The 26,075-nt window shown below is 43.6% G+C and overlaps 1 protein-coding gene across 4 annotated transcripts in view; it reads left to right on the plus strand.

Annotated features, from left to right (window-relative positions):
- BACH2 (BTB domain and CNC homolog 2) overlaps window positions 1–26,075 on the plus strand; it is a 184,052-nt gene that overhangs the window by 24,884 nt on the left and 133,093 nt on the right. For all 4 annotated transcript variants that reach the window (XM_069011142.1, XM_069011144.1, XM_069011143.1 and 1 more), the window contains one exon: window positions 18,672–18,758. The gene's annotated coding sequence lies outside the window, so the exon portion shown is untranslated. The remainder of the gene's footprint in view (window positions 1–18,671; window positions 18,759–26,075) is intronic.

The raw sequence follows: 26,075 nt of genomic DNA on the forward strand, positions 1-26,075 counted from the left end.
AACAGCAGAGTTCTCTCAAAGCTCTTGTTGACCATAGAATCCTCACTGATCCTCTGGATGGAGTCCAGGAAGCCCATCACTTCGAGGAACACATGTGTCAGATCATATGACCTTACATAATACCCACGCGCGTGAGAAACCCAGAGGGTGGGTAATCCGTGGGATGTCCAGTGCGATGCTGGCAGTGGGCTAGCAACTGCTTGTGCTGGAGATGTTTGCAACTGACTACCTTGTGGTTTCTTCAGCTTTCATTTGTCCTCCTGCTTTTCTCATATAGCAGTTAGGCTGGAAGAATGGGAAATACGGCTCGTGCAGTCCACTCAAATGTTTCTGGAGGAAGCTCATAGATTGTTCCTGTTGCCTCCAGTCAATTCTTTGGCTGAAATTAGCTTGAAGATGAGAGGAGAGGATACAGCCACAAACGTGCACACACAAGCTTACAGAACAATGAACATACCCAGAGAAATTGCCCAGAGTAAATTTTTTGTGTGTCACGTAAACAAACAGATCATAAACATTCAGTGCCTGCTTGTTAGGTTTGTTTGTTAGGTTACCCTGTGTTGCCTAAGAGCTTAAGTTAAAACGCTTACCAGTGGCGTGTTTGATCTTCAGGGATCTACCGATAGAAACAGGCTGAACCTCTTCACCCCTTCCTCCGTTTCTATATATGTAAAATGGAGACTACCTGCCTTCCCTGGGGCTTAGAGAGGATTATTTACTCCTTACGGCCAGCTTTGGAGAGGAGAAGCACTAAGCAGGGTGGTGTGACGTATGACTGCTCTGATGGAGATGGGGACAGAAAGGCACCAGGGTGCTCCTGGAGAGGGAGGAGCATCAGCCGGTGAGGACAGGGTCAGGAGAGTCCCTGCGTGGGCACATGGGGGTGAAGGGAAGGCCACTAGCGGCCACAGGGAGACCGGAGCTGCTTGAGGCTGGTTGGCCCTGCTGGGACATATGCAGCCTGCTCTTTAAAGCAAGCAGAGTGAGACAGGCAGAGGCAAAATACCCACAGTGTTTTGGTGCTTACGAGCACAAACCTGTTGGATTTAATCAGCTTATGCAAAATGAACTGTACCTGGGACCTGCATGTGCTGGGCTTGCTGGGTGAGCTCAGGTTCTGGCATGGGTGTGTGCAGGTCCCTGCACCTTCCGTGGGCTGAGGGTTGCTGTCTTCAGACTCTATCACCCTGTCCCAGGCCTCCCCAGGAAAGCCTACAAGGGAAGGAAAGCCTCATCACTTGTCATGATCCTGCACAAATTTGGTGTTTACCTGGAAAACCATGCTTGGATTCTGCTTGACTAGGTCAAAACCTAATTCATGACAAGTTAACCTTATGTAGCAGAATTGGGAGACCAAATGTTCACCTGGCTCTTCCTGCTCAGCTGAGCATGTTTCTTTCCTTGTGAGCTCTGTGCCATTCCTGTTAGTCCCTGTTGCCTCTGTGTTCACAAAACCAGTTAGGTTGGAAAAGACCTCTGAGACTGAGTCCAGCCTGTGACCAAACACCACCAAGTCAACCCAGCCATGGTACCAAGTGCTGCATCCAAGTCTTTCCTTAAATGCTTTCAGGGATGGTGACTTCACCACCTCCCTGGGCAGCCCATTCCAATATCCGGTTACCCTTTCTGTGAAGAATTTCTTCAATCTGTCTAACCCAGACCTCCCCGGCACAGTTTAAGACTATGTCCTCTAATCCTGTCACTAGTTGCCTGGGAGAAGAGACTGACCCCCACCTGGCTGCAGTCTCCTTTCAGGCCATTGTGGAGAGTGATAAGGTCATCCCTCAGACTCCTTTTCTCCAAGCTAAGCAATTCAAGCTCTCTCAGCCCCTCCTCACAGGACTTGCACTCTAGACTCTTCATCAGCTTTATTACCCTTCTCTGGACCTGCTTTTGCACCTCAGTGTCTGTCTTGTTGTGAGGGGCCCAGAACTGGACACAGCACTCAAGCTGTGGCCTCACTGGTGCCAAGCATAGGGGAACTCTGTTGAAGGGATGCAACCCCATGCTGTTTGCTCTCCCCATCAGTAGCTTCCCCATCATCTGCTGAAGGGTCGTGGTGGCTTTCACCCCCCTGCCATGACTGGTTCTCCTTCCTGCCCATTCCCTTCAGCATCCTTGGGGATTTAACTCCATGTAGTTGAGCTGGATAATCCCCAACAGATAAAGCAGTGTCTGAAACTGGGGTGCAGTGAGCTCCCACACTCTGCAGAACAAAGGGATGCCCAAGTGCATTCCTGCCTTCCAGAGGACTTCAGATCTGTACGCTAAAAATCAGCTGGCTTCTCACATTTACTCAACTTTGTGGTGGTGTTTTTTTTAATGCTCCTCATCTCTCCCAAGCAGACAAAAGGCTGTAATATTAGAAGAAAATTTTATAAATCCAGGGAGAACACACTTCTCCTTGTACAAATTAATGGTCTGTAATAACTACTGTGTAGGAATTGATTTTCTGCAGGTAACAACTTCATGGTCTTGATATGATAAAGTAATAGAATTGTGCATTTTGTGTGTAACCCCTGCAGTATTTCAGGGCTGTGATAGAAACAGCCTTTATCATGCAAGAATAACAATCGCATTCCAACATTTTTAGGTTTCAACATCAAACACAAGAGCAACAAAACAAAAAATCTGAAATTCATTAGCCATTTTCATCTGAGTTTGCCAGGCCCCATGCTGTAAGTGTGGTGGTACTTCAAAGACCATGACAGCTCAGTTTAAAAAAAAAAATTAAATAATGTCATCCTCTTGCAATATTAGCATAGCAGAAAAGCAAAGGAAAAGCCTCTCTTGGCATCTGTGATGGGTGGATGATTCCTTTGTCATCTTGAAGTTCTACCTAAACTTGTGACAGAAAACCCTGGCACTTCATTATCATTAGACTTCTTGCTGTCTTTTTTTTGAAGCAGTTGGCAGGCTCCTTACTTCCCCCATGAAAGGGGGAACCTCCAGCTCACAGAGATCCTGGGAGAATGCGCAAGGAGCTGCATAAGGGCAGAGAGGAGCTGTGAGGTGCGATTCTATTATAAATGGGCTCACTTAGGCCTGGGGGCTTGTTGCAGCAAGAAGTAGGGCTTGGATGGCAGGTGGTGTTGGTTCCTGATACAGAGGATCACCACTGTGATTCTAGACAAGCAATGCCCTTAGAGTGCTTACTATGCCCTTCTCTGTGTCGGCTGAAAAAAAGGGTGGGGCATGTAGACAGAACTTTGCACGCAAGTCTCATACTCACTGAAGTAAAAGATGGTTTATAGAGCCTACATAAAATCCACCCATATGCCTGGGTCCCTCTTCTGTGCCTTGGACAAACTAAACTTGTGGATACAGAATTAGGTCTGAACTCTGGCTAAGCATTTGTATGCTTAAAGCTGCTGGCAGCCTGAGAGGATGGTCCTGGTCTGTGGAGGGAGGGAAACTGCACTGTGATATCCTGTTTTGAGGGAAGCCATTGGAGAGCGTGACCTCAGGAGGTGCCAGAAGAGACACCAGTGTTGATACCTACTTGGGTCAAGACAGACCTAGAGGGTGAAGTTGGCTTCCCAGGGCAGCAAGACTGGGCATGGATCAGGTGCTGTGATTCTCCTGGTTGCACAGGTTGTGGTTCTCCTGGTTTTACCCAGAGCTGTTTCTTCAGAGGAGTAGGACTTACCAAAGCCATAAGTACCAGCTGGGCTGGCAGCAAGCAGGTGCTGTTGACACACGAGCAGGGCTGCAGGGCTGTTACCTCCTCTCCTGGTGGGGAGGGTGATGCGCTCGTGCCCCATCCCTCCCTGCTTATGTTATCAGCCCTGCAGTTCTGCAGCCAGCTCTTCTCAGTGTGGCATTACAAGTCTCCTCTGTTTTTATGGCCACATTTGAAATATCTCATTGCTTATTATGCAAAGTATCTGCTATTCATCACTACATCTTTTTGTGTGAATGTTGTATTGAGTCTTCAGTATGTATTTAATATTTCTTGAATGTTACATGTTAATTGCTTCCAATTTTCTATTGCTTCATCTTTTGGCCACTTCAGCGTAAATTATTGTTATAGCTGCCCTTTTGTGAAATGTGCAATGCCTGTTCCTATTTTTCTTGTCAGTTTCATTTAAATACTTGGCATTTTAAATAAACCTTCTTGCCTTATATATTTTGTTTAGAACAACAGATTCCCACTGAATCAAATATGGGAATTTATTTAGTTAATAGGGAGACTGTGTTGCATTACTGATCGTAAAACAGACTTTTATAGCCTACAGCATTAAACTGAGAATGGTGCATTTTTTGAAAATTGAAGTTTGCATTTTGATTCTTTTTTATATATCGGATTCTCAAAAAATTTTATTACTGCTCTTCATGCAGAATTTCACCACAGCAAATGACACGTGCTGTTCCCCTAGATCTTAGCCTTTGTATAGGGAAAAGGGTATAGAATCATCTTCATAATCTTGTTGTATGAAAATGTTCTCCTTCAAAAAGCTAATGAGAGAAACTGGACCTCAGCAAGAAAAATGCATCAAGGTGATGTGTCCCTGACTCTGAAGTTTGTGTGGTGCTTTCTTCAGTGTCAGGGGGAGCTGCTGGAGTCCTTCTGAAACACTGCTGGGTGTCCTCATCCCAAAGACAACTCCTGAAGGATGTAGGGGACAGAGGACAGTGCAAAGTTTAGAAGTCGCAGGGGACTGTGAGAAGGGAGCAGCCAGCAAAGAAAGCTGCATAGATGGTGATAAGTTTTATCTCAGCCCACTTACAAAAGCTTGAATTCCCCTTGGATCTGTTGGTGACAGAGTGACAGCTCTTCTGAGCGTGTCCTTTCCCTCTGGAAAGTAAAGGATGGGAAACTTCTTCCTAGGATGTGTGGGAGCTAGTAGACCAGCTGAAATGAAGGGTGACAGGAAGGGTCCCTGCTGCAGTGTTGGGGTATTTTGTTTAATAAGACAACTGTGCTAGGACTGAGAGGTGCTGATGCTTCCCCACAGTCTCAGACAACTTCTTTCCTGGCTGGCTGGCTGTGCAAATGCAGGTCCTGCTGTTTACCCTGTACAGAAAGTATTTGGTGTAAAGGGGATGTGCACACAAAGACTGGTGTGAGGAAATGCAAGATCTCCCAAAGATAGCACGGAATTGTTTCTTAATGGGGTTGTGGTGCAGTATGTTGTAATGGACCTTCAGAAAAGTATGAAAAGTATTTGCCTTGGTGTCTTAATACCCTCTCCAGAGTGGGGAGTGGTCTCCTGCCCGTGCACAGCTGTTCTGGGCTGGAGCCTCAGGCTCCACTGTGGTGAGCAGCCCCTCTGCATCCTGCACTCATCACTTCCACCCTTGAGATTTTGTATTTAATAACAAGGCCACTCACAGGCTGGGATTTGACACTGTCTTTTGTAAATGAGTGTTTTGAAAGGAAACCAGTGGACTTTGCTGGATGCCCATGAGTTGGTCCAGGTGCTTGTTTCTAATGCAGTGAGTAGCTCATTCATGGGCATAACCCAAAGAGGATGTAATTGGCTGTATCTTTTTTTTTTTTTAACTGAAAAAAGTATTTTTGTAAGTTATTTTAAAATGGCATTAAGTTAAAAAAAAAAATAAATCTAGCAGGTGCCATGCTGAAACATGTAGTGCTTTTGCAGTTTCACAGCATATCTGTTTTCTTCCTTTGTGTTATTGTTCCCCACAAAAGCAAGTGAATTGAACACACCAAGCAAATGACTGATCATAATAACCTTTAAGGTGCTGGATTATTCCTCAGGTTTATGCTGTTTTGGGATGCCTGTTGGTTGCATGCTGACTGTGAAAGAGTTTGTTTTTCTTAATAGTCTAAAAACAAAGAAGCACAGGATCAAAAGAATGGGTTACTGTTGAGATGTTATAACTCAGAAATAAAAAATAAATATGCTAAAAATGCCTTCCATTTCTTCATAAAATAAATTAAAACAGTGTTAAACAAGCATCCAGTTATTTTTAGAAATTTCTAGAAAGCTTAGAAAGCAAGGACGTGTGACAGCTACCAGGCCACTGCAAGACCACATGGAAACATTTAATTAAGAGACCGTTTTCTTTTCAGATTATAAGATATTATTTAAAACTAATTTCAGCTTGTTTTTAAAATCAGTTATTTTCATCCACTAACCTCTAAACACTGCCTATTTCTGCTTTGTCTGCTCTGCATGCACTGAGTCTGGGAGAAGGCGAGAGGGGCACTGAAGCTGTGGGTATGTGCCCTGTGCTGCCGTGGCACTATGCACCAGATGGTCCCACCCTGCAGCTCACTTACTGCTTATTCCCTTTGGTTTCCCAAGACTTACTAAATTTTTTCTTCTATAAATCATGAGTTTCCTTTCCTAGCAATTAATCATTTCGCTTATTTTTTGGTTCTATATTTAATCCTTCTCATTCATCAAGTCTCTCACACGTTAATCTTCCAATATTGGAAGAGATGCATGTATTTCTGTGCCAGTTCAGATCCCTGTCCATATACCCCAATTTCCTCTCTTTGTTTGGGTGACCAGGAACAAGATGCTCCAGAGGAAGGAGCAGTACTCCTGCCCCACCTCGAATGGCAAATACAACATCCTGACAGCCTGTGGTCTCTTCATCCCTTAGTTATTGGGGTCAAGACTGGAGAGACATGAGATGTTTTTGTTCTTTTCCATGTCTTGCTGAGATGGGAAACTCACGTCCATTCTCTTTTATAATCCAGATGGACTTTTGGCCTGCCTGGTAGAAAGAGAAATTAATTACTTTTGGGTAAATTCCAAGTTGTATAGAGTATTTTTTTCACATACTGAATTTTCATTTGGGTGAAATTTATTTTCTTCTTGAGTTACAAGAAACACGATCTCCTGGTTTATCATCCCAGTTTATTTTCTAAAACTTGTATTTTGAGCAGACCAAATAGAGCATGCTCTCCAGAACCGGAGCACACCTTCCTGCCTCTCAACAGCACTAGGGCATAGGTTTTGCTGTCTCCCCTTTTTTGGATCATGCATTGCTGGAATGCCCCTGTTTGGAGCCCAGGTATGGGCTGGCCAGGCACTGGTCCTGTGCTGTCCTGCCACCACAGGAGGGCAACCCACGCCATCCCTGGTGGGACCACAAACTGCTGCTTAAATTGGAGGTGTTTGTCAAATGACTTAAAGGCCACCACTGTGTGGATGCATTTCTTGTTTGTTTTTTGGGGGGTTTTTGAGGGGATTTTTGGCAAAACAAGATAGAGATATCTATCAGCTGAGTGGCCTTCTTGAATGTAGGTAGGACAAGGGGTAATGGCTTTAAACTGAAAGAGGATGGGTTTAGATTAGATATTGGGAAGAAATTCTTCACTGTGAGGGTGGTGAGGCACTGGAGCAGGTTGCCCAGAGAAGCTGTGGATGCCCCATCCCTGGAAATGGTCAAGACCAGGTTGGATAGGGTTTTGAGCAACCTGGTCTAGTGAAAAGTGTCCATAGCAGGGGACTTGGAACTAGGTGATCTTTAAGGTTTCTTCCAACACCAACCATTCTATGATCTCTGAATAAGAGCTCTTTTGTTCCAAGATGTACCTGCAGCACCTATGTAGATTACTTTATTTTACTTATGTCTATGAATTCTACAGAAAACTTTATAAAAGTCACATCATGTCTTTCAAGTGATTCTCCCAACCAGCCCCTGGCTTAAAAACACTTCATGAAAAGGATGAGGGGGCGTGCTGAGGTGTTGACGTGTGCAGCATGAGTTGGAAAGACCTGAGGCTCCTGTGTCCAGTAGAGTAGGGCTTCCTATGGTACAAACCTGGCCTGTAGAGCCTACAAGAGGGTGTGACAAGGGGGTTTATAGCTCTGGATTGAATGCGTGCATGCAATGCCTTATTTTTGGCAACATGTCCTGCCAGTATCTCTTATTGTTCCATTACTTAGACATGTGAATAACTTCCCACTTCTCAACTGCAGGTTGACAGTGGTGCCCTTTGTGGACTTGAGTGAACTCCTTTAGAGTACATAGTGTTGCTCTACCTTCAGTGTGTGTACAAAACTGCTCAGATAAAATAAATTCATTGTACCTCGCTGCAGCTGTCAGTTAAAGGAAGTTGTGCATTTTTCCCTTCAGTTTTGGGATAATTTTTCTCCAGCCTTTCCTTCTTTGAAAGTCCTATAGCATGCTACTTTTTAGATCAATCTCTTTCTTTACAGAGGAAAAATCACTTTCTGATTATTTGTGTTCAGAATTATGCAAAGGAGCTGCTGAACACAAACATGCAACTGTAAGTGCCATAGAAATGTACTCTACAAAGATTCCACCGTTAACCGCACCAAAGAAAACAAAAATGCAAGGTTATTCAAATCAATGTCACATGCAGGAAGTGACATTTAAATTCTTACTCATTTAAAATTAAGCCATCTTACCATTTTCCTCTTCTGAAGTGTTGAAGATTTTCCATTAGTTAAAGGGTTGCCTTGCAGGCCTTCAAGAATAAGTTTTTCCATTATTTTTTTTAAAGGCTTGAGCTGCAGGGTTTTTTAAAATGATAGCATGCATGTGAGTGTGAGAATTGTGTACATTTAAGTGGCTATTTGAGAAGCTATGCTAGAAGACTGACCTCAGAAGCATTAGGAAATGGCAGTTCCACTGCTTATATTTACACTTCATAAAAAGTATTGTTTAATTCTTGGAAGAAGAGGGTGTTTCAGTCTTGCTCAGTTTTTGTCTTTGTTCTGGTTTGCTTTGCTTTTGTTGGTGTTTTTCCTTGTCCACTTCAGTGCTGGAATATAGTACTGAAACAACTCTGTGGTTTATGGCTTTTACTCCGAAGTTTTTCATTTTTTCATTGTGTTGAGCCTTCTGTAAACAGATTTTCTTGAATCCAAACAAAAAGCTAGGGTTGCAATGTGGAGCCTTTTTTGGCTGCGAAATCATCAGGGCCAAAATCACTTGCATACATCCAGTTCCAGGGGCAGTGGGCTTGGGCTTGCCCAAGTGTTGACCTTCCCCACTGCTCCTGGCTGAGCTCCTGCCTGGATGGTATCCTGAGCTGTTGGTCCCCTCCACCATTCAAGTTGTCTAAACAAGAGTGCTCTTCTTACTTTTTAAAGGAGTGTTGCTGGAGGAAGCATCTTTCCTTCCTCTGTTGCAATTGCTGATCCTTTTGCCCACAGGTTGTGCTGTGTTGAACGCAACTTTTGATGCTCTTCTGAAGCCTGAAAGGACAATGCATTTGTTTTGTTTCTCAGGTATCTGCCTGAAATATTTGATACCGTTGAAGTATCGAGATGTTATCGCAATCACTTTTGTACTTGAGCATTTCTCCGTTGCTAAGATTGAAAACAAAACCACCAAATTTGAAGTATGAACGGTGTTTCTAAAGAAGTATAACATTTAATGTACTTTTAGCTGGTAACACAAGTGCTAACTGGTGTAATTTTTATAATTACTGTTGAATCTTGTTTATTAGATTATGTGTGCGTTCCTTTTATCTACCATTTATCCACAACATTGAGGAAAAACATGTCTTCATTTCCTGTATATTATTCTGTCAGCCAGAAGTGTTTCCTATTGGAAGATGTTAAAATACAGTGTATCAAGGAGAAAATAAATTAAAAGATACTCTGTTAATAAAAAGGCGGAAAAAAGCTAAAATCCTGTTAAATAATTAAGATGCTTTGGGCTTTATCAGGATTGACAGTGTTCTTGCCATAATATACATATGCAAAAACTGTAAGAAGTTTAATATTTTATAGCAAGGATAACTCCAAACCCTAAATCTACTGACTTGTTTCTATGGTAACAAATATTGAAATATGTCTAGCCAACACTGTAGGTTCCCCCTATTTAATTTCTGTCTATGGGTTCCAGGAATTTGTTAAGGCTGAAGAATCCTTTTAAAATCGGTACATTCTGTCATAAAATTCCCTAGGATTAATGTTGAACACAACTCTAAATTTTAACATAAACATTTCTTTGAAAGAGATTTCTTAGCAAGTGAGGGATTAGAGTTTTATTCTAAGACTGTATGTGCATTGATCTGGTATTTTTGTTCTTCATTGGCAAGTTGAATTTTTTTTTTCCCTGTGCATGACTATACTGAAAAAATGGAGTTTCAGTCTATGGATTCTGATGAAAATATTGAAGGCTGCTTAACTGGACGAGTCTGGCTGGAAGACAATTATGGCATGAAGTCAGCGCCTGCAGGCTTTGGTTTAGTGGTCAGAACTTCTTGGCCAGGGCTACTTTTTAGGGATCCTGTCCGACTCTTAAGATTAAAATGATGATTTACAGGGAGTTTCAATCTTTATTTCAATTAGTTGCATTTAACTTTTTGTGTGTTACAGAGCATTTTCTAAGTGTCTGTTTGACATCTTCTGGTCGTTTTTCTTTTGAGGGCAGCCCGGCAGTGTTGGGAAGTAATCTGAAGCGTTGGCTGTGAGATTCCATTTCCCCAGTGGTAACTGAAACCACAAGCACCTAGTCCCAGCTGTTAAGAGGAAAATTTTGAAACTTTGAAGTGAAACATCAGGTTGATGCAATATTTTGCATCTGGTTGACTAGCCAGAGTTAGATGCAGCTGGAAGCATAAAGACTTCCTCCCTCAGCCTACAGGGACTCTGGTTTCTGCTGGCATGTAGTAAAGATAATGAGGCAGCAGAAAAAAAATTTCAGAAACTGGGATTTGCGCTTAACAGCTGTGTTTCAGGAGCCTTGGTTATGGACTAAATGCATGTTTTCTCATAGGGCTAGTAGCATCCAAACATTTTTCCCTCAAAGAGACTTATAGCAGGGGACTTGGAAATCAGACCCAGCTACCTTAACTGATGCCTCGTAGGGCAAGGAGGTGCAGCTGACAGTGAGTGAAGTACTCAATAAAAGCAGAAGGTGGTGTTCAGAAAAAAGTGCGATTCATTCATTCATTCATATCTGTCTGGAGAAACAAGGAAGAAAGTGGGCTATTTATTGGGCAAAGGATTATCTCCACAGTCCTGTGTGAAAAGGAGTGATTTCAGTGCGAGCCTGAGGCAGTGATTCCCTCCTAGTGCTGGAGGAGCTGACAATTCTGCTTACACCTCAGGCAGAGCCAGGCTGAAAGAAGGGGAGAGTGTATGTGCACAAGGGAACATGAAAAGAAAACAACAGATATCGATGCTATTTAACTGTATTGTGAGAAAAATATCCTGTCACCTCGCAAGCCCTAGGTAAATATCCAAAACCTCTTTTTATTAGAGTAAACGATATGTAGCAAAAGAATTGAGGCAGTGTTCGTGAAGAGCTTGCTTTAGGTCGGATATGGGAGGCTCGAGAGGTGTTCCTGTGGGATCATTCAGGGTGCACGGTGGCAGGCACAGTCCCACCACCAGAGACTTCCACTGCTGGGACCGAAGCCCCTTCGCAGCAAGCAGCTCCAGTGACCTGACCAGTGCCCTGCATGCCTCCCTACACACAACACACTCACACAGTCCAACAAGGTTTCCTTACCAGCTCAGCACCAGGTTTCCCCAGACATCTGGATCTTTAAAGCAGTTTAATCATGGTGCAGTAACACAGAAACAGGAGCCCCACAGAAACAACGGAAACCCTGGGCTTTCCTACACTTCCAGTCTATGTGCAAGATAGTCTAGAGTCTTCCTGCTGATTCACTGGCTCCTGCTGTGTCTCTGAGTGTCCAGTCACCTGGCTGGCACCACTGGTCCCTGTGCCTTCTGTTGTGCAAGGGGTCGACAGCACCAGTTTGTGGCCTCTTGCCTGGCGCTCCTGCTACCCAGGGCACAGCCTGCAGCTTTCAGACTGAGCTACCTGCACTGAATGTACTCCTTAGCAATCCCAGCTGTCATCTTGCTTCACTTTGGTGTGTATTTATCTGACCCTGGCCTGAGATACTCCTCTTTCTGCTGCGCGTCTCCTGTGGTGTTCTTTGAACTAGCATGGGCTGTGGAAATAGGAGCTGCAGAGTCACCAACAAAAAATGTTATCAGCCTCCCTGTGTCATCAGTGAGTCGTATCACTGCTGTCTGAAAGCTCTCCAGAGTGTGTGCTTTTGTGGTACCCAAAGTCCCTGGGGTTTCTCGTACTGGGAAGTGTTATGGCTGTTGTGGGAGTTTTGCCTTCATGCACCCCTACACCATGCAGTCAAGAACAGTGACGTCCACTCTCATCAGTATTTTGAACTCTCCAGGCTTTCTCCCAAGTCTGTGGAAAGACTTTTGATCTCTGCAATGGGCTTTACCCAAGGGGCCAATTTAAGTGATAGATGCATATTCCTGTTACTCTGAAATGATGCTTTTCTGCAGGGCTGCCTTTTTTTTTTTCCTTTCTCTTTTCCTTTTGTTTTAATGATGAAGTTTCCCTTTTATTGAAATAGAAAAGAAAACAACCTCCAATCTTGTAACGACAAGGTGAAACTTGTCTTTTCAGGATGTGAAGTCTCCATATGTATTTGTAGAGTACCCAGTGCAGTGAGGGTTGTGGCTGAGGTGAAAGCCTTTTTAATTTGCTTTTTTTAATATCCAAACACAAATTCAGAAGAAAATTTTCTAAAGGAAACTGACTCAAGACTTGCTAGAAACAAATGAAAAAATTTGCTCTTTGATTTCTTGGGTTAAGTGTGGTGCTTGGCAAAACCATGGATATGCTCCAGCCCCAACTTTTTTGTGTAGGTAACAAAATGATTCTGTTTTGAGGCTTTTTCACATCACAGTGATGGACTTGTTAAATTTATTTTCAGGAAAAGAGAGTAGGATTATACATGTGCATGAAGGCTGTGAATACTCCCATTGCATTAGACTTGTAATCTTCCACAGGCAGAACAAGCCTGCTCCCTGTAGTAAGGCCAGCTGGTAACTTTCAGTAAGCTTTCATGATGGACAAATGTGTCCACACCAGTTTTTCCACCTTACTTTAAAACATCTGGTACATGTCAGGGTTCTACTCACCCTTTCTGACTCTTGGAGCTGTGAAATGAAAAAGTAACTTGTATTCTTCTGTGATCGACTTACATGTTTTCATATGGTCTCTGTGCAATCAGACACATCAAAAACTGCTCCTACAGTTTGAAAAAATACTGTACTGATGAACTGTGTAGTAAAATCCTGCAGAGAGTGAGCATGAGTTGAGGGGAAGCACACGTGTGGTAAGATGCCAGTGGTTGTATGGACTGCTCAGCACAAGGCAGAGATTAACCTTCACAGTGTTCATGCAGAACAGGTAGTCAATGTTCTTTTGCAGACCTAATGCTAGCATTTCCTCTAACATAAGCATGCCTAGAAAGATGCATACCAGATGATTAAAAAAAAATAATAGGCAGCGTGAGTACATGCAGAGAATACCTGCTTTGTTACAGGAGCATATGTTTCCTGCAGGAGTTACGGCCCCTTGTGAGAGGAGAAACAAAGATTTGTAGAACTGTATGCCTTTTTAAATGTCTGTGAGTGCTTAGTGCTTTCCTGATAGTGTGGGTAGTTGGATTTTTTCTGATAGGTTATTTGGAGGCCTACAGTTTGGAACAGAAGGTAGATGGTAAAACTCCATAAGGCCTTTTATGTGATATTCACAACAATAATTTTACCAAGAGTGTCTCCCTGCTCCATTTCCCAGATGATTAAAAATTCAGTTTCTTATTTTTGCATGCTCTGGAGGCGAAATTTTGAGAGGTCAGGGGGGTGACTCTGTTGCAGCTCCTTTTCTGTCCTCAATTCCCTAGCCTTATGGTGAAGTGTTTTTCACTGTAGTTGGTTCTGCCGTAGTGGTTAAAGACAGAAAATGTTTAGCTTAACCCTGAGGCAGCTCCAACTTTGTGCTGGATTAATTAAAAAGTAGTTCTGTGCCTTCTGCAGCAACAGTGTTTGGGAGGAGAATGGAGGAAGGAGTGCTGTGCACTGGGGGCAGGAGGGCTCATCATGCCAGCCAGGATCCCTGCTGTCTGCCAGAGATCCTGGCACTTAAGGGCAATGTGTATTTTCTCCCAGGTCTGCCACAGCTCCTGGAGCTGAATTTTGCTTGCAATGGTCTGTTTGTAAGGGAGCTGTTCCACTATCCCAGTGGATTTTTTTCTTTTTAAAGTTGTTTCAACAATCCCTTTTTCCATCCTGGCGGGGGGGGGAAGAAAATAGCCCTTTGGAAGAGGGGCTAGGTAACCAAGTTCTGTGCTTATCCTCCATGTTATGTACTTTGTGCAAGTTAAAAGGCTTGTTCTGCCTTTCATCTTGTGTGCTGTTTTCTGCAGATATTTCCTAACTTCTCCCATGACGTTTTTGCCTGGTTCTTCAGAAGATTGTATGGACTGAAAGAGACTATTGTTTCCACAAGAGTGCAGGCATGTGCACATTGGCTAATCTGGTTGGTGCAGGATTTCAGGAGTGGGTGTTGAACTGAGGAACAGGGTTGGGATGTGTGCGCCTAGAATTCTTGTGAACAGCGTGCTCTCCTATTCTGTAAATAATATCACATTTCACTTTCTAGGTTTACCATTCATGTTTCTCCAAAAGTTGAACTCCCGTACCATGAGATGTAAACAAGGAAACGGCATACAGGAAGGTTGCAAAAGTTTTGGTTAGCAGGGATTAGAAAGCTGATCTGGTTTTCAGTCCTGCACCTGGATAAGTGTCAGCTACTTGATTGTGTGGAGACTCAGAATGTTTGTTTTTCATAAACATCATATGTTTAGAATGTTGTCTTTCTAGTGTTTTTCTTCCCCAGTTTTGAAGTACAAGATAGGCAAATGAATACATTTTAGCCTGGTGTTTAGGAGGAGGCAGACTTTGGCAGTCGAGGTGCATTTGCCAGCTCTTGAGAAACTGCAATCTGAACCTCGCATTTGCAGAAAACTCCTTCTGCAAAGCACTTTGGATACAAGACACCAGGCGATATTCGTTGGGGTTTTGTTCCATTTGGATGATATCACCAGGGAGCAAGGAAACCCCCAGTTGTTGTTTTTGTTTACAACCAGCATCTTGTCAAATGAAACCTTGCCACATACTTGTTTCCCCTTTTGGGAACATTACCTAAAAGATGATGGTGCTGGGATAACTCCAGCTTCCTGGTGGTGACCCAGATCTCTGCTGGCAATGAGATCTCTATCTCCGCTGGGCACGGAGCGAGAACAGCAGTTGTGTTTTCAGCTGCTGATTCGCGAGCATGTTCCCATACAGTGTTTCCAGGCTCCTCAGAAACCTTGCAGTGCCTTGGCTATTGCTGCTGACGTGCCCTTGTCTGGCGGCAAAAGGCGGGATTTCATTCCACCCTCTGGTTTCATGTAGGTCTCGTAAGAGGGTGTGAGGCAACTTTAGTGTTGTTAAATACTGCTTTTAGAGTATGAGACAGCATAAAAATCCTTGTAGGTTTGTTTGGGTTTTTTGCAGCAACAACACTGTATAACTGACAATTTGCTGCATCTTGACTTTGATACAGTTTCCTTGCTTGGTCAGGAGTAGTTGCTGCTTGTAAAACACCTCCTTGGAACTAGAGGGTGCAAGCTGGGAAGACTGACACTTGCTGGTAGTTTAAGAATTTATGAGGATTTATTCTGTGGTTTGTTGATGGGATTTGGCTGGCTGAAATGCGTTTTGACGGATGCAGAGGAATTCCCAGGTGTTGATAAAAGCACTTGGCAATAGTCAGTCGAAGAGGATAGAGAAGAGAGATAGTGAAGTGAGGAGGACTCGGGGGGTAGTCTGGTTTCCTTCCATCCATGGGCTGTCATATTTAGCAAAGAGCTGACAGCTTCACCCATAGTCTTGTGTGGTTTTAGCACCGCTAGACCAACCTGCTGTGTTGGCTATCCTTGAAGGGTTTTTCCAGTGCTTCTGTTGGATGCAACATGGGTCAGCTTCCTTGCTTCGCAGCCACCTCACTGTTTGCCCACGTAGTGTTTCTGAAACTGCATGTCCTTTTCAGCAGCTCATGGTCACAGTATGGAGTACTGGAAGCAGTCTGTGAAGCTATCTTTTCCTGTCCAAGACTCCTTTTGTGTTAAAGTCCTTGCTGGCATAGCCAAGAATGTTTGCAACATGTTTCTGCTGATGGTTTTCTGCTCTGTACTCCCGAGGATTGGATGTAGGGCAGTTTGGAGGGTTCCTCACAGTGGAACTCCCTATTTACAGTCAGTGAATTCATTAGAGCCCTGAATTATTTACCTTAAAGAATTCAAGTCCTGAATTATTTACCTTTAAGGTCTGTCTTCCTTTGCTGTGCATTTGGTCGACTGTAGACCTGTGCTCCGTTATATGCTATGAATGTCTAAGGTAGCGTAATATCCAAGGCAGTTTCAGCTATTTACTGTTAATTTTCTTTTCATACACAAATACATTGCAACATTACAGCTCATCTTTAAGGTCCCTTCCAACCCAAAGCACTCTATGATTCTCTAAGTTCAGAGTGGCACTCTGATATAAAATGGATTTCTGCAGATCTTGTAAATGCATGGACAGTTTTTGAGTATGTCATCACACTCTTCTCTTCCTGCAAGTTGCCTGCCTACTGCCAGCTGTAGCTGCAAGCCCTGGGCAAACTCCCTATTCAGCATCTTGTTTTTTCCCTGGCTGTCCTCTGTTTGGCCCAAATTTTTATTTATGGCACGGCACTCAAATCCTACTGAAGAAGTTTGTAATTTCCTCACGATCTTACTCTGTTTACTAGTCAGGCTTCAGGATTTCACAAATGATTTGGGAAGCGCCACTTCTCTTTACAGGAAGAGACTTAAAACAAGAGGACAAAGCATCCTGAGGATCTTACAGCCGTGCTGCTGAGATGTCTCTGTACTGCATAGTACTTTGTGCACTGGAAATACAGTTCCCTTCTGCTGTGACTGTTCATTACTTTTAGTTGAGAGAAGCCAGGGTTTCAGGTTGGTTAGGAATTCACTGTTAATGGCCACTTGAGGGATACTGAGTTTAAATGACTGGTGTAGTGGTTCACTGCAGCTGCGTGGCAGCTCTCCAAAGCACAGCTCATCTGCCTGGATGCTGAGAGGGTGGCAGGGAGTGTCAGGGTGGCTGCCATCCTTGCTGCCAACAGCTGTTAGAGTTGTCATGCACTCTTATCCTGAAGCCCTGATGCTCAGCTCAGGTACATCCTATGTGCCGAGAGTGATGGCAGCCACAGCAGGCAGCACTCACCTGCCACATTTGCCTCCCTTTTGAGGGATTAGTGCTTGAACTCATCCATGTTCTCTCTTGCAACATACCTGTGGTACACCAAAGATTTTTGCAGGAAGAAAACAAATGGCAGCATCCACTGGCATCATAGAATCTTGAATGTGATTCTTTGGCAGTGCTGCAGCTGCACAGCCACCATGCAGCCCTCCCTGCCTCACCCTAATTCTTGCTCTCTCCCCATCCTACCTCCAATTTTCTGTTCCCATTAAGTGAAATTTCTTGTTTTGACATGTTTTTCCCTGCCGTCCCCTGGCCCAGATCTTGGCTGCTCTGTTTTGAGCATATGTGACTCCAGGCTGCAGTAGAGACTGGATCAGGTCACCTGGATCAGGAGACCCTCCTTGCTTGAGAGTTGGCCCTGCTCTGTGGTTGGCAGCAGATGCCAGAGGCAAAGGTCACCTCTCTACTCCTCTGCCCTGGACTAGACTGTGTTCTTTGCTTTATATGGCATCAGGCTAAAACCGGGTTTAAACTCTGTTCCAGAGATTGCCAGAATTTGGTCTTTCCAGCCACTTTTTTGGGAATGTCTCAATCAGACCACCGTGACCAAAATCTTGCGACAAAACTTTCTGTCAGTCATCCATGTCAACAATGGACAGTGTGCCAAATGCCTGAGCCCTGAAACACGGGAAGGCTATCGCAGCCATATTCCCCACCCTGTGCTGTGTGTCTGGCTTTCATTGTGTATGCCCTTGTGAAAGTAGGTAAGGGATCATGTGCACATGGTTGAGTTGCATCTCTTTAAGTGAAGGGGTTTGTTTTGTTTGCTTTCAAAGAAAGCAATGAAATACTGACACTAATGGCATTTCCAGTACTGAAAATCCAGTTTCCTTTACTTATGATGTGTCTTCTGGCTATTCAGGGAGGTTGGGGGTGGGGGGTTGAGGTTGTGTCTTCAGTTGGATTTCTACCATATAGGCTTTTTTCTTCCTTATTTAAATGTAGAAATGTCTTCTATGAAGTGTATTGGCAGGAGAATTTGACACTAAAGCTTAAAGCTACTAATATGGGAAGCAAAGAGTAAACACAGACACTAAAAGACCCTTCTGAGAATTTTAAGTGGAATCACTACTTAAATAATGTTGTAGGTACAGAGTACGGGGAAACTTTATGATTAAGTAATCTACCATCAATGCAATTTTGCAAGTATTATTTTTACATCACTGCTGTGGTTATTAGTGGTATGTATTTGCTGTTGATACTGAAAGAAATTTAATTAGCTTTCTCTCCCTCCCTATTTCTGCTTTTGGTGGCACTGTCTGCTTGGTATTGGTCCTGGTGCTGCCAGGCAGGATGCCCTGGGAAGAGGGCAGAGGATTTGGGCATAGGAAAGCTGTGTTCTCTGGTGTAACTCTACAAGTGATGGGCTGTGGTATCTCATCTGCCTTTTCAAACTGGCATCTGTTACTTCTATTTGATCAATGAGTGATTTTGGGGAAGCACTTTTTCTTGTTTAATGTTTTTATGAGATGAGGCAGAAAACAAAAGACCTGAATATCTACTGCGAAACTGCTGTAATGCAAATAATAGATAATGGCTTGCAGTTAATCAGTTTTCTCTTTTGTGTTGTTTTTCACACAGAGCAATGAGGCAAGAGAGAAGTTTTTAAAAACAGAAAAATGTGATTGCGTAAACATCGTTATTGGCAGGGGGACTCGGTGGATTCAGGTAATAATGTGACATCACTTTTTATTCTGCTTTAAAAACTGGCTGAGTTTCAGACTGCTGGTGGCCCTTTGTCAGAGGCTGAGGAGTAGAGGAAGGTGACAAGGTATAACGAGACCCAGTAGCTGGCTGTTAATTCATTCAGACCAGATGAGAGGGTGTGGGTGTTTCCACAGCGCTGGTGGTTGGTGAATAGGGGAGTGATGCTGGGGCTGCAGTAGCTTCCTTCTTTATGTCAGGCTGGTGAATCTGAGACTGGGTTTTTTTGTTTTGTTGGGGTTTTTTTAATGGGTTTGTTTTTAAGCCTAGGAGATTCTCTCCTTCAACCCCTTACAGCTGCGTCGATGTAGGTGGGGAAGCTCCATGCCTGTTTCATGGAAGAAGGTCAGATGATTAGCTGTCCCTTCAGACTGCAGAACTCTGAATCTATGAATATTTCCCTTGAATTCCCCTCTAAAAGGATTTCTGGATCAGAGCAGATAATTATCTGCTGAAAGACCCAGACCTAGACCTTTAGTGCTTTAGAGAACTACTGATGGTTGTTTTCTGTGTGTGAATGAAGACAATTTCTCATTGCATGGTTGTAGGAAACCTGATGTGTGATGTTTAAGCATACTACTAATGTTTGCAACATATTATCTTAAAATAATGGACTTTAACATATTTACATCCTGTTTTGTAGGAAAAGTAAATTGCTAGCTAAAATGCATCTCTTATGGTTTAAATCATTTTATTTATTCCCCTCACTGAAGGGGAATGCAAAATGAAGGCAGGGGGAGTTTACAGTGCTAATTGCACTCCACATTTGTAATTGGGAGCAGATCCTATCCTCAAGCTTCTTAGGCAATCCTAGTGAAGTCATCAGGCTTTTCACAAGCATATGGTTTTCCCCACGCCTGTTTGATTCTAGGATAAGGGCCTACAGTGTGCTTTTTCGTTCACTGATTTCTCATATGGAGCAAGTTTGAAAAATATGCATCTTTTCCAACACAGACTCTTGGTTTCCAGCAACGGTTGAAGAGGTTCTGCAGTATTTTACTGAGAAACAGATCAGCAAAGCTCATTGCCTTAGACTGAGCTGTTTCTAACTGGCAAGGGCATTTTCTTCATTAGGTGCAAGGTGGGGAAAAAAAGCAGTTGTGGCTTTGCATTGCTGTAGTCATGACCAAAAAGGATGTAAGGGGGTGTGGATTTGATATTTCCTAAAGCCAGCTTCTTTTTAGTATTAAATTGCATACTCCAGGAAGCTAGTTGCTGTATCAACATTGATATAATGACACATTATTAAAAAAAATCAATATCCAGTCATAGAAACAAGTCTTGGTGTAAGCAGTCGGGTGCTTACAGCTGTGATTTGTATGTATTTGCAAATGTAATGGGCTTTTTTTTTCCCTCGTAGCACTGGTAACTTGGATAAACACTGTATGTGTGAGTCATTGCAGAGTATAAACTTATTTTAAAGGAGCAAGTGTTGGATTTGCTGAATATCCTATTGCTTGCATCCCTGAATACTTACTTGTAATGGGTCATGATTAATCTTAAATTGGCCAACCTGAGGGGAAAATTACTGCTGATGTCCCATAGGTACTTCAGAAACAAACGGAATGATGGAAGTGCTTTAAAAACATAAATAGTAATTAGAATTCACAAAATTGTAAAGCAAACATATGGTACAAGGCCTTCTAAAATATAACACTTGAAAGTTTTTTTTATCATTTCAGAAAGAGCTTGTTTAGTTATCACAGGAAAAGTAAATATTTTCATTCCTTTTTCTTCAGCGCACTCTCATTCCATTCCTCTTTCTCCTTTTCTTTTTTTACTTCTTTTTTTTCCCTCCCCAGAGCCTTCTTATTTTGGTGGGACAGGGGACCAACACCTCATGTGCATAGAAAGCCCTACTTGAGAGCAGGAGATAACACTGCTAATGGTCCTCCTGTTGTTAGGTACATTCTTGAAGTCCTTTTGCAGTGTCGGCATGGAGTTGATGTAATCCAAATTGAACATTCCCTGTGCGCATGTGTGCGTGAGCGAGATGTGATGGGCACTGCAGCAGCTCCTGGACCACTCAAGAACACACTTATTTTTTAATGTGATACCCCAGACATTGGTGATGAGGGATGCAGTCCATCTGTGTACACATGTGCAGCTCACGGAGGGCAGAACAACGCAGCATCCCTGCTCTTCTGGTGAACCTGTGGTGGGGTGGCTGTGGTCTCCAACGCCTCAAGCCATCAGTGGGACAGGGAGGCGAAGCTGCCACTGGAAAGGCACAAAGGAGGAAGATGGGGAGCAGAGGAGTGGGGAGCCGGGTGGGGATCGGGGGCCAGGGAGGAAGACACAGCTCCAGGGGGAAATACTCTGTGCTTTGCAGTTGCTTGTGTGGATAGAAACCAGATGGTGCGCTGGAACACCCGCTCACTTGGGCGGCGGCGGAGCCAAACATATGGTTAATGGTTAGGAGAAAGAGCTTTTCGAGCCAGGGCTTTGCTGACTGCCTCGCATTACAGATTGTTGCAGTGTGTCATTACATTGCCAAGCTAAGTGCTTAATACCCGCTGCGGGCGCTGGGCAGGCATTTGCAGGAAGGATGCAGAGGCTCCCCGGTCAGGGTGGGAAGCTGACATCACGTACGGCCCCCTGCCACACCCCCCACACCCCCTTTCCCCTCTGGAAACCCTGTAAATCTCCCCATTTACAAGCCCAAATCCTACAGCAGGCAGTTTTCCTGTTCTGAGTGTCTTTAAACCATTTATTTCCAACAGCGTATAGTTGGGTTTGCCTTTTCTTGAGCCTTTTTTTTGGGGTCCTCAAGCAGCTGAATTCGCTGAGGCTTGCAGCACCACGCTTACATGTCCGGCATCCGAAGTTCCTGCTCTGGGATCTTTGGGCGACACCAGACCCCATGTTATCTAAGGAACTGCTGAGCTCATTCATCTCCTTTTCACGGCCCGCTTCCTTTTATTTTTAGCCAAATCCGTCAGGCCTGACAGGCGGGTAATTTGAGCCAGAGAAAGGGCAAAGCTCCAGGTCCTTTCCACAAAGCAATTCTTCTCCTCCCTCCTGGGAAGGCTCCAAACTTGGCCTGCTCCAGGCAGATGGATTTGTTGAGTCATGTGAGATCATTTACACAAAAACACAGCGAGGCAGTGAAAAGAAAAAAAAAAAAAGGGAAAGAAAAAAGAGAAAAAGGTGGGGGGGAAGGGGTGGGAGAGCGTGCACTGCCGGGGCTGCTGCGAGCGTAGGAAATGTGCTGCGAGGCAGCTAGACAGAGGAATGCAGCAGATTCATTCTTGTATAAGGTAATGTCTCGTTTACAGTACAGGGTGGAGCCAGCACGGAGGAGAAATCTCTCGAAAACAGATTACTCATTTAAAACAAAAATCCTCCTTAAAATAAATAATAATAATAAAAAATAATAATAGTAAAAAAACCAAAACAACAACGCAACCAGCAAGCAAGCGGCGCACACGGGCGCGCAACAAAGGCGGCGTTGTTGACAGCACTGGATTACAGTAGCGGTAAACTCCGGGCTGGGAGGTTGCTGGAAAATGAGTTTGCTCCGTGATGCAACTGGAGTTTGCTTTGTCTGGCTGCCAGTGCAAGTGGTGCGGGGGAGACCGGGAGCCCAGCGGCAGCAGGGCGAGCTTCCCTCCATCCAGGGATGGTTTCGGACAGCGGGGAGGGATGGAGGGAACGGTTAACAATCCTGGGCAGACAGGCTGGGGGGGCATCATTAACAGTGAAAACAAGGGGAGATATGCATGGAGGGGGTGGGAGAGAACCTCTTCTTGCTTTGGTTTTGAGCTGGTTGTGCATCATCTTCATTGCATCAAGGAGTAAATTGCGTTTATTCAGTTGAATGTGAATTTTGTTTTCATTTGCAACCTGAGCTAACCTCAGCATGTTGGGTTTTGGTTTTTTAAGTGGGTGGTAAGAGAGAACATGAAACTTGGAGCTTTTCAGATCTTGTTACATCCTAGAGAATTAGGTTGGGTTAATTTATGCAGTGTTCTAACAAGATGCGTTCAAACCTTTAAATAGACTGTATTTAAGTATTGTTAATATAACTCCCAGTTACTCCAGTTTTCTTAGCAAGGCAGTATCTGAATGTTACTGTTTTGTCCCAGTGGTGATTAAAAATAAAGAATAAAAGTAGAAACTGGAACTGGAAATTGCTGGGAAACATGCAATAAAACAAGTCCAATGCAAAGTATTTCCTAAAATTCTCAGCAACTGTTGAAGAACTTGGGGGAGCATGTAAACAAGGGTTTGTATTTTAACATGACCCTCTCCCCTGCTGAGTAATATCTTCTGCATTGCTGTCTCCACAGCAATGTCTGTTGAGGTGCTTTCCTCTGGGGAGGGTTTGTCTGGAGCCTGCCTCCCTCTAACTTGACCTTGTCTTTCCCTTTTTCTCCTCCTGCTTCTTTTTTTACACTTTTGTCTGAAAGACGGCTGGCTTTCCCAGCCTGCTTGCCCTGCTGGGCTGCGCCACTGAGCACAGCACGTTCGGTGTGGGGCGAGCCTTCCCTTCTCCCGCTTACGGGTTTTCGCACTTGGTGGAAACCTTTTGTCTTCTCTGTCTCTTGGTGAGGCCGCCTCGTTACTTATGTACAAGGAGCACTTGGCAACACCCCAAGTCCCAGCTGGGGTCCTGCACTGCACAAACCTGCCATGGGTCCCTGCCCACCAGCTGATGTCTGGTGTGAGGATCTGCAGAGGGATAGAAGTGTAAAGATAAGGAGTACAGCCAGGCTTGGGACCTAGATGGTGCAAGGAGCTGTGGCCATAGCACAGCAGCTTTTAATGGGGAGTGGCTGTAGGTTGCTCCCAGATCCTCGGAAAGGTCCTGGAGAAGGACAGCATTGTTATTTATTCTGTTTGCATAGTTACTGTAACTTTCTTTCCCTTCTTCCCCAAAAACCTAATCATCCTACATTTTCTGTTGCTGTGAGCAACATTTCCTGTTGTTACCCAGAGCTGCAATTCCAGTTAAATTCTCACTTTGTAAAGCTAATCTCCCAGCAGTGGGTGTGGGATTTCCAAAAGAAAAGGCATTTGTGAAGAGCCAGTTTTTAAGATTTTTGTCTAAGTGGACAATTCTGCAAAACTCCTATTTAACTATTCACATTCATTATAGGTTGAAAGCTCTAGCTTCGTCTCTATTTATGGCACTTAGAAGACTTGTAGGTTTTTCATTCCCCTACAGAGTGCCCCACTCCTCAACGTCTCCTTTTTCCGCTTCAAAGATGCCACATGTGTTGCTTTTTGCATCTTTACGTCAGACAACCAGCCCAACCAGGCAGGTTTCGGGAACTGTTCATGACCTGTCTATCGGGAAAATCAGCCTTACTCTTCCTTCCCCCTCTTTCACAGCCGCTCAACTTCCTCTCCTTCTTCTAAAAGTGTGTTGATGCTATCAGCCCCCTAATTCTTTTATCTCACTTCTCCTATCGTTTCCATTCTTCTGTCTGTCTCATGATTAGACTAGAAATTTCTCTGCCTCTGCTGGCCTCTTCCCTCCTCGCACGTACTGTGGCACTGCCTCCTTTGGGATTTGAGGAGGGATAAGTATGGAGTTCATGCATGTTGAATCATGTCCTGTGTTTGGCATTAGTTTGCACAGGTAGAGGACATTGTCTGTGGCAATTTTTCTTTCATTTAGTAGCTTTAAACTACTAATTCTCTCCATCCTAATTTGGAGGATGAGCAGGAGGTCCCCACCAAGGCTTGGTAAGGGAGGCACTGAGAACCTCCTGCTGAGGTTGCTTTAACCTTCTTATGTTGTGCCAAGGAGAGATGCTCTGGGAAATAACCTCAAAATAAATAAATCCCTAGCCTGCCTTCCTCCTAACAGAAAATTATAGAAGTTAGAGTGTAGTGGTGGCAATTTCCTCTTTGTCGTGTGTTCATCTAGAGGGCATTTCAGGGGGAGAGGCAAGATTTGTTCTAAACAGATTAATCTAAATTTCTGTGGAGCTTAAAATCTGTGTAAATTTTTCTCATCCAGCAATGAATTGGTGCAGCAGTGAAGTGCAGGACTGTTTGTAATGTATTCGAAACCTAGCTGTTTTCTGGATGCGGCCAAATCCTATTTACTGTGATTTCCCTGCTTCCTTTTTCCTCCTGTCAAGCCTTCTGGATAGCGGCTTTTCTTAACAGCTTGTTTGTAGAAACTGCTCTGAAAATCTCCCAGTGGCTTCACTCTTCTCAAAGCAAGGGAAACTCTGGGAGCAGCTTGTTATCTGCTTATCATCCAACTTCCATTTCTGTTAGAGAGTCTCTGTCAGCCATAGACCAAACAAGCTTAAATCTCTTGGCCTTCCGTGTGGTTGAGCACAGCAGAGGTAAAAGTTCTTTTGGAGATTAAACTTTGCAGGTTGGTTAAGTGATACATCAATCCAGACATTACTTTGTGTATAAAATTGCCATCTTGAATTCCCTTGGAGCATCCTTAGGGAACCTTGAGAGTTGTCTGAAAGATGCTAATGAGGATGTCCAAGCCCCTTCTCACACTGCCTTTGCAGTAGCAAGTTTTCAAGTCTGTGTTAAAAAATACCAAGTTGTTTTAAGGCTCTGTTCATTTAGTTAGCTTTTCACTGATAGTTCCTGTAGCATTACTAACCGCTAATGTGATCCTTTCGTTTTTTGCCTTGATTTTGTTATAAATTAAATTGGTGTCAGCAAAAGCTGCTTCTGATCAGATGCTGTAGAAATATATTTTTTTAACCTCTTTGCAGCCTTTGTATGGTTAATTGGAACATACTATTCCTTCTTGATAAGTTCATTCATGTTTAATAGCTATTTGTGAGCCATATTTGGCTTTTAAGTGGATGTATCACAGCTCTTGAAGAATTTTGGTGGCTAAATAGCTGGGATTAGACACTCCAGTTGCTCTTGCCAATTGTTTTCCTGTGCTCATACTGAACTCTGTCTGTTACAAAAATATTTTTAGTTATAACCTTGTCAGATTTGTTTAAGGAAAAGAGATGTCCTCATTTTTCAGAGAAGTTTATCTGGGAGTGAGTGGAATTATATTGATGATTTTTTTCTCACTTGATCAAATTCTAAGTGCTAAGATGAAAGGCCCACTATTACTTGCAAAAGTAAGACTTGCTTTTGCAGGAGTGGAGTAATTTATCTTCTGTATCTGCTTCGCTAATTGCAGCCTGTAAAGACCCTAAAGAGTCCTGCTAGTCAACAATTTCCTTACTGCAACCAGTGAAAAATCAGATTTAAAATGCACTTAACTGGTGCTCCGTTCCGTATTTAATACGTCTTGATTACTGTGGTCACAGCATAAATAAATATATTTGATTG

This window comes from Aphelocoma coerulescens, chromosome 3, assembly GCF_041296385.1.
Source record: "Aphelocoma coerulescens isolate FSJ_1873_10779 chromosome 3, UR_Acoe_1.0, whole genome shotgun sequence".
Taxonomy (NCBI): Eukaryota; Metazoa; Chordata; class Aves; order Passeriformes; family Corvidae; genus Aphelocoma; species Aphelocoma coerulescens.